General features: G+C 41.6%; 1 pseudogene; it reads right to left on the minus strand.

Moving 5' to 3' along the window:
- Positions 1–6,834: 6,834 nt before the first annotated feature.
- LOC125367085 lies at positions 6,835–7,754 on the minus strand (annotated as a pseudogene).
- Between the last annotated feature and the right edge of the window lie 1,834 nt (positions 7,755–9,588).

Below are 9,588 nucleotides of genomic sequence, written 5' to 3' on the forward strand. Positions count from 1 at the left end.
AAGTTTTGAGAGAGAGAGAGAGAAAGAGAGAGAGAGAGAGAGAGTGCATGTGCACTGGACTGTAGGCTCAAACTCCAGGCCTGGGCACTGTCCTTAAACATTTTTTCTGAAGGCTAGTGCTCAGCCACTTGAACCATAGCTCCACTTTCAGCTATTAATGGTTAATTGGAAAGGCTCATGACTTTCCTTCCCTGGGCTGGATTGTAACTGTGATACTTGGATCTCAACCTCTTGAGTACCTAGGATTAGAGGTGTGAACCACCAGCACCTGTCAACTTCCCCAACTTTAAAAAAATATTTGTATAATTTCTAAATTATCTTTAAGTAATCACATAAAGGTTTTAAATTCAACATGTCAGTTTATGAATACAAGGCATCCTGAACAATGTCACCCCTTCCATCATTCTCCCCATCTCTCCCAACCCCACCCCTGGCTTACATGACTCTGTGTGTGTGTGTGTGTGTGTGTGTGTGTGTGTGTGTGTGTGTGTGTGTGTGTAATTTATTGAACCATGTTTCTGTTCCTTAAGAGATGTTTCAGTTATTGTTTTGTTTCATAAATGCAGTACATTTAAAAATTTCTTCATGTATTGTTGAATATTTGCTTCCATGTTTTGGGACAGATTTCTAGGGCTGAGAAGATTGAGAAAACCCAGTACATAATTCCACTAAACCAATATGTAACTCCCCTCTCTGGGGCAGTTGGACCTTCTAGTATTCCATCCGTTAAATTTGTTTGGAAGAGCTCTGCACATGTGCAAGTTGCCACCCCATAAATTAAGCATATGGCTGAGATGCGATTTGTGTGCACGAGGCCATAAGTAGGAGCTTATTACCCAAAGGCCAGGCCAAGGGCACAAGGTGTTCCACTGCACACATGCGTCAGTTTCTTTAGAACTGACCTACAAGTATTGTAACCACTACTTGACCACAAATGAGGTAGCACAGGAGGAGCTTGGAGCTGGAGGCTAAGGTGTTGGGAAAGCCATGGCTAGGAGAGGGTGGTGGGTCGTAACATATCTTCTGTGGATGTGGCAGTATTAACATTCAGATTAATTTCTCATGGCAGTGGTGTTATTGGATTTCTCTTCTCTTTCCAACTCTATTATCGCCGTAACTACTGAGGTCTCCAGTGAACCTTAGAAGTAGAAATGATGTTTGCAGAGGACTGCATGCATTCCCTCTACTCCAAACACTCTTGAACAGACCCATTCTCTGTTCAGAAGAATAGAAATGCATTTGTAAATGTGTTAGTCTTGACATTCCCAGGACCTTCAAAGAGCATTATGTTCCTCCAGGTCTCTAAATGGAGCAACATCTTGGCTAGTTCAGAGATAGAACCATAATGATAGGTATGAGACCAAGTTTTGTTCTTTCACTCTCCCTCTTCTTTCCTTCCTTCCTTCCTTCCTTCCTTCCTTCCTTCCTTCCTTCCTTCCTTCTGTCCTTCCTTCCTTCCTTCCTTCCTTCCTTCCTTCCTTCCTTCCTTCTTCCCTCCCTCTTTCCTTTTCTTTTGTGCCAGTACTGGGTGAAAACAGCCATTGCAGAACCACATGGACACAGTCAAGTACAGCAACAGGAGTCTTTTGTCAGCCTGGGATGAAATAGTGCTTGTCTTTATGTAGCATGGGGGCGGGGATTTCTTAACATAGGCGAGTTAAGGGCCAGGGATTCATGTAGGGCTTGGGAATGGGTTAGTTTGTTACAGCGGACTAAGATTTGTGGCAGCTGCCTGGATAGTAGATAAGGGAGTGTGCTGTTAGCATTTTTGGTGGAGACTCACCAAATGGAATATTACTTCAAGGTGAGAGGAGGGGGGGAGCTGGTTATCAGCCGCCTGCTACAAAAGGACCCTTGGTGGGCCAATAGGAGGAAAGGGCAATGCCAGGCTAACATTGCAGATGAAACTCAGCACAAAACTGGCACTTTAACACTTGAGCCACATCTCCACTTCTAGCTTTTTGCTGAATGGCAGATCAGAATCCCATTGACTTTCTATCGGGACTGGCTTCTAATTAGTATCCCTATGGTGTAGGTTATGGCCTGAAGCCTGGAAGAAGTGATGCCATTTTGTCCCCCAAGGAAAAAAGCTCCTGACCCCAGAACTGTTGTTTGCTCAAACAGGTGTTGCAAAAAAGCTGTTTACTCAGCAGATTCTAAAAAAGAAAAGTCCCCCAAAATGTTCCAGCCTCTCAGTATTTAGGGGAGTATGTCTACATTTACTGCTCAGTTTTGTTTCTGGATATGCTTTGCAAAACAAAGCATTGCTTGGCAGAAAGGATGTGGTTTTTGTCTTTAAAAGACTTAACTCTGAGCTGCTTCCAGATGCACAATTTGGGAAGTCTATGTGCAGCTGCTAGCCTGTGGAGGGGACTCCTATGATGTGGCTTATTAAATGTGGCATCCTCTGTTTTCTTGCTGATTAGGTCACAGCTCCCAGAGCTCACAATCCTGAGTAGCTAGGATTACAGGTGGGAGCCACCACCTTTCTGCTGAAAGCTGTTCCAAGTCTCTGAAAGGAGAGATGGGGAGAAATCAGGGGGTTTCAGTGTGACTATCAGATGAATGATTCCACACTACAGAGTGGAGACTGATTTATGTGGAATCAATACAGATTTGGTTCCCCGTCTTTGAGTGTAAGAAAGATCCAAGCAGGTCATCTCTTTATATCAAACTGAATACAATTCTCTGTCTCAGTTTTCTAGTTGCCAAGTGTGGGGTTCCCCCTCCCCTTTTCTCAAGAGGTAACATGGTTCAAAACACCTTATATTCATTTGCTAAATGGAACTCTTCTATACAACCACTTAAAGATAATCATTTTTAAAAATACATTTTAAAGTAAAACTTTAAGAGAATTTGGCTTAGGTAGTTGTAGATAATGCAGCTAAAAGTTCAATCAAATTGGCACACAAGGTGCTGGGGATATGGCCTAGTGGCAAGAGTGCTTGCCTCCTATACATGAGGCCCTGGGTTCAATTCCCCAGCACCATATATGCAGAAAATAGCCAGAAGTGGCTCTGTGGCTCAAGTGGCAGAGTGCTAGCCTTGAGCAAATAGAAGCCAGGGACAGTGCTCAGGCCCTGAGTCCAAGCCCCTGGACTGGCCAAAAAAATAAAGGGCACACAAGCTGGCAAAATGTGGAATTTGTAAAAGGATGTAACAGTAAAAGGTAGGACTTAATTAAAATAGCTTTTTTGTTTAAAAGGAGGCTTTACAAAATTGTTTGAAAGGAAGCAATCAATTTGAGATTCGATTTTTCTTTGGCAGTGCCACTGGGGCTTGAACTCAGGGCCTCCGCATTGTCCCTAAGCCTCTTTTTGCTCAGAGCCAGCACCTTACCAGTTTGAACCACAGGTCACCTTCTGGTTTGTAGGTGGTTAACTGTAAATAGGACTCTCAAGGACTTTCCTGCCAGGGCAGGTCTCAAACCTTGATTGTCAGATCTCCATCTCCTGAGTAGCCAGGGTTACAGGCCTGAGCCACCAGCACCTGGCTTGAAGATTATAATTCTTATACCCCTTGCCACAGTTACATATTCAAAGCCTAAGATCTTATCTGTATCTCTGAAGATGGCTGAAAATAGGCTGAATGCTGTACTCTCCCTGGCTTCCAGGTAATAAATCTTTCTCTAACCTTCACTATGTCTATTTGTCATACAGGGGCAAGAGGCTGGAGCTGGTGTGTGGAATAGCTGGAAATAGTACCTAGGGTCTCCCTTCTGTGGAGTAGCACCCCGGCAATTCCTTTCTCCCATCTGGCTGTAGCTTGAATGATTCACATATGTCAAACGCTAGGTTCCTAAGCAAACTGCCAATAGAGAAAGATTGTTCTGAATTTTCTTTTGCAGGTTCTGTCAGTGGAGATGGCTGTAGATGCCTGCATGACCAGTTGAATTTTCTGGAGGACAAATGTGTAAGATTGGAGGCCAGGGTGAAGGGAGGGGAGAGACGAGGAGGAGACAGAGTCTACTGGATTTTGTTGTGTGGGAATTCACTTGCAAGATACAGAGAAGCCACATCTTGAGAGGCTGAACTGGGAGTCTTTATTAAAAAGCCGATGACTGCAGGTGGACTTCTGTCCCAAAGGCCTGTAGCCCAGAAAGTGGCTTTCATGGAGCTTTTCAAGGCAAAACCCATATGTTTGGATGAGGACCCAAGCTCACCAAATGCAAACCATGGAGTAGACCACTCAGGAGCTAGTAATGCAAACCATCTAGGGGGACAGTCGGGGAGAGCATTCTCTGTAGCAAGACTGTCGTGGGGCCAAACACATGTGCAGTTCAAGAACAGCCTGTTTCAACTCGAGACTCTTTGAAGCTTGGTGAAAAGCCCCACCACCCAGCAAGATGCTACGATTGCAGTGAGGACAACATAATGCTACTTAGACCAGTGTCCTTATTTCACTTTCAGAAACTGAACAGATAAGATCCAGACAGCAATCAGCTAGAGGCATCAAGAAGTTTCTAGGTTGACCTCCTTATAATTTACCCTCACTAAAATGTGTTCTCTTGTTATTGTCTGTTGTTGTTGGTTGTGGGGCTTGAATTCAGGGTCCAAGCACTGTTCCTGAGCTTTCTTGCTCAAGGTTAAGCCCTCTACCTTTTTGAGCCACAGCTCTACATCCGGTTTACTGGTGTTTCATTGTAGATAAGAGTCCCATGGCCTTTCCTGCCCCAGCTGGCTTTGAACCACTATCCTCAGATCTCAGCATCTTGAGTAACTAGAATTTCAGGCATGGAGGCACCTGTGTTTGGCTTGTGTTGTAACTCTTTGTTTGTGCCTTGTCATGTGCTTGTCACTGTATGCTTAGATCATCCATTGAGATTGAGTGCATTAGGTGCACTCAGAGGAAGCAGGTATTCTGTGAATGATTTCAAATTGCCCAAAGGTGCAAGACCTGCACTCAGTACACAGAGACACCGTGGCCTTCTTCTGATGGACACTAAAGCCCCATCACCAGCAACACTTGGTGGACAGTATTACCCACGCCTCCAGGGTCACATAGGAAAAGAAGGGAGGTAAATCCCAAAACTTGGCAACCAGAAAATTGAGACTCAGAATTGAATTTAGGCTTGATACCGAGAAATGAACTGCTTGGCTCTTACACTTAAAAATGGGGAGCCAAAACTGTATTGATTCCACATAAATCCATCTCTACCCTGTAGTTCAGAATCATTCATGTGATAACCACATTTGAAACCCCCAGATTTCTCCCAATCTCTCTTCAGAGTACTATATTGGAACAGGTCCAGGCAGCGGCTCCCACCTACAATCCTAGCTACTCAGGAGGCTAAGATCTGAGGATACTGGTTTGAAGCCAACCCAGATAGAAAAGTCTATGGCATTCTTATCTCCAATTAATGAGCAAAAATCTAGAGTTGCAGGTATGACTCAAGTGGTAAAGTGACAGCCTTGCAAAAATTAAAAACAGCTAAGGGACAGTAGCTAGGCCCTGAAGTTCAATCCCACGTAGTGGCATAAAAGAAAAGGAAGTGATGGAGGGAGGGAGGGAGGGAGGGAGGGAGGGAGGGAGGGAGGGAGGGAGGGAGGGAGGGAGGAGTAAAGTAAAAGAGGAAGAAAGAAGAAAAAAGAAAGATGGATGGATAGAAGGAATGACAACTTGGTCTCATATGAATCAATATGGTTCTGTCTCTGACCTGGCCAAGTTGTTGCTCCATTTAGAGACCTGGAGGAGCATAATGCTCTTTGAAGTTCCTGGGAATATAACGGCTAACACCTTGACAAATGCATTTCTCTTCTTCTCAACAGAGAAGGGGTCTATGCAGAAGTGCTGGGGGTGGACTGAATGCAAGCTGTCCCTTTCCCTAATGCTGCTGCCCCTGCTTTTTTTTAACTTGTATATTCATTATATTATACAGGATTTTATCACTTAATTTAACAATTCTCAGTAGTATGTGTTAGCTGTACAGCAGGTTTACTTAGATCTGTCCCTGTATGCATGCAATGGGCTTCAGTCTCACAAGGTTTTCTCACTCTTTCATATGTTAAAGCTACGTAATGATTTCCCTACTAGGTATATGGAATTACATTCCTATGAACTTGAGTATACATGTCCCTTTTCCCTTTATACTTGGCAGCATTTTTAAATTAGCCTTCTTAATGATAGACATTGTCACTAGAGTGAGATAAAATTCAGTGCCATTTGGCTTTGCATTCCCATACGCTAAGGATGTTGAGTACATCATTGTGCATTTTGTTTAGCTATTTATAATTTTGCTTTGGAGATTTATCTTTACTATTTGCCAATTTATTACTTGTATATACATACACAATGGAATTTTAAGCTTCCATCAGAAAAAAATGTTATGTAGTGTCTGGAAGGAAATGGAAGCATGGAAAAAATTATTTTAATCAAAGTAAGCCGGGCCAAAGAAACATGTATTGCATAGTTCTCCCCATTTATTGTAACTAGAATATGTATGTCTAGAAGTATACACACTGGATAGGAAAAGACAAAAATATACACTTTGACATGATAAATTATATAGGACTGCAAACATTCACATAACAGACCAAATCAAAAGACATCCTTACTAAGAAGCAAGTTGTAAATCAGATGGTGTGATTTAAGATACCCATAAAATGAGAAGTTTGAGGTGACATAGTAGCAAAATAGTCATCAGACTAAGACTGTTAAGTACAGCATAGAATTAGATTTTATACTTTAATATTTAACAAATAACAGCTTTTCATTTTACAAAGGAGTATATTAGTATGAGTACATGAGATTTGGGATACTGTCTTAGGTATCCACAAGATGACTATAGATTTAGCTCAGAAATTGTATACAGTAATCAAATATATGAGTTTAGTCTTAATAATGCTTATCTCTACTTCTATGTCTTTTATCCCTGAAGCCATGCAGACAATTTCTATTTGGCCTGACTAAGATGATGTAGCACTTGGGGGCAAAGATGCAGCCCAGGAGCCCTGCACTGGAGGCCAAGATGGAGAAGACCTCCACAGCCACCATGACCTTCCCCTTGGCACTGTGGTAGCCAGGCAGGAAGCTGAGCCACACACTGCAGAACACCAGCATGTTGAAATTCAGGAACTTGGCTTCATTGAAGGTGACAGGCAGGTTCCTGGCCAGGAAAACCACAGTGAAGCTGGCCAGGGTCAGGGAGCCCAGGTATCCCAATACACAGTAGAAAGTTATGAGGGAGCCCTTACTACAGAGGATGATGATGAGGCCATGTTCAGAGTGGGAATCTGTATCTATGAAGGGAGGAAAGTTTCCCAGCAGAGTCCACAGAGAGTCACCTGGATCAGGGTGCAGATGGGAATAATTAAGTTGGGAGCCCCTGATACCAGCAGCCATCTCATTGTTCTCTCTGGAGAAGTGACCTTGAAGGCCAGAACCACAGTTACAATTTTGGCCAAGACAGCAGAAACAGCTATAGTGAATGCAACTCCAAATGTGGTTTGCTGTAGAATGCAGATGACTGTTTTGGGATGGACAATAAAGACCAAGGAACAGAAGAAACAGAAGATGAGGGAGATAAGCAGGATGTAGCTGAGAGCCTGGTTGTTAGCCTTGACAAAGTGGGGGTTGTGATGTTTCACAAAGACTCCAAGAACAACTACTGTGAGTGTAGATATGCAAAGAGCCATGCAGGCCAAGACCATCCCTAAGGGCTCTCCATAAGCTAGACAACTTGCAGCTCTTGGGAGGCACTGGTTTCTCTATGTGTTGGCATACTGATGATCTGGACACTTCACACTCTGGTCCATATCTGTTGAGGGAGACAAATTACCATTAGTCCCCTTGTAGTACTCAAAAGGAAATTAGAAAACGCCTATATGGAGATATTTTTGACATATGAATACTTAGTAATATAAAGTAAATATTACTGAGTATTACCAGATGATGTTAATATTATTTTTATGTCTGCATCATGTTTACATACTCATTCCTCATATTTCAGTTTTACTGACGCTCCTTTACTTACCACGGCAATCATAAATCTAAGTTCTTGCCATTTCTAATATCCACGAATAATTTTTTCCTTTATGCTGTCATAATCCTCAGAATTGTGGTTACATTTGAAATTGTGGGTCGTAAGCCTTGCATTTTTTTCTGCTTCTCTGTACAATATAGATAGGAACATGGTGGTTCTTCTTGCAGTTGTTACACTTGTCTCTACTCAACTGTAGGAACAGAGAATCAAGACATTCTTAGGAGATATGAAGTCATGCTATGCACAACAGCTATGCCTTCTTCTTACAACAAACCCAACCCTGAGCACTCGCTCTGTTGTAAGAAAAGGCCTAAGCACTAGGAAGTAAACATATGCAGGATCTGTGTTTCCTTTGTAGTCAGAAGGTAATCTTGAACAAGATAGAGTCTTTGTTCTTTAAGAAGCTTTACAATTAATATGATAGAAGTTAAACTTATAGAGATAAGTAGCCGAGTAAACATGCACACAGCAGACTAGAAAAAAACAATACTGTTTTTATTACTATAGCTTTATAATACAGCTTGAAGTTTGTTATTGTAATTCTCCTGCACTTCTTTCTGCTTAGGATTGCTTTTGCTATTCTGGGTCTTTTATTGTTCCACATAAATTTCTGGATTGCTTCGTCTATTTAATTAAAAAATGGTGTTGGGATATTAATGGGTATTGCATTGAATTTGTAGATAGCCTTTGGCAACATTCCCATTTTGATTATATTAATCCTCCTAATCCAGGATCATGGGAGGTTTTTCCATTTCCTGAGTTCTGCCTTAATTTCATTTTTCATGTTTTTAAAATTCTCATCATAGAGGTCTTTCATTTCTTTGTTAAGGTTATTCCTAGGTATTTTATGTTTTGTGAGGCTATTTCAAAAGGAGTTGCTTTCCTGATTTCAGCCTCGTTGTTTAGGTCATTAGCATATAGAAAGGCCATTGATTTTTGAGGATTTATTTTATATCCTGCAACTTTGCCAAAGTTTTGGATCAGCTCTAGTAGTTTTGGAGTAGAGTCAATGGGGTTCTTTAGGTATAGGATCATGTCATCTGGGAAGAGAGAAAGTTTATGGAAATGACTGTCATATCACTGTTGTAATTACTTTCATCATGCGATGTGAAACCATAGCTTCTATTATTGATGATCCTCTTGTATCCCCTTCCTATGGTTGTACCTGCACTATCTGTGTATCTTATCTGAGTACATTGGAAACTGTGTATACTGGTATTAGAACTAGGAAATAAAAAGGGAATACCAAAATCGAGAGACACAGGGTAAAAAAAGACAAACGACTACAAAAGCAATACTTGCAAAACTGTTTGATATAAATGAACTGAACAACTTATGGGGGAAAAATAGAAAGGGGGAAGGGGTAGGGGGGAATGAGGGAGTAGGTAACAAACAGTATAATAAATGTATCCAATGCCTAACATATGAATGTGTAACCTCTCTGTACCTCAGTTTGACAATAAAAATTTAAGAAAAAAATCTATATGTAAATCAGAGGCCATGATTTTTTAAAAGAAGTATCAACAACTGTCCCAATTAAATTACTAAGGGAGTGAAAGAAAATTTTAATCGTGGAATCCTAATATCCAACATTTGAATTGACTTGC

The sequence above is a fragment of the Perognathus longimembris genome, chromosome 18 (genome assembly GCF_023159225.1).
Source record: "Perognathus longimembris pacificus isolate PPM17 chromosome 18, ASM2315922v1, whole genome shotgun sequence".
NCBI classification, from domain to species: domain Eukaryota; kingdom Metazoa; phylum Chordata; class Mammalia; order Rodentia; family Heteromyidae; genus Perognathus; species Perognathus longimembris.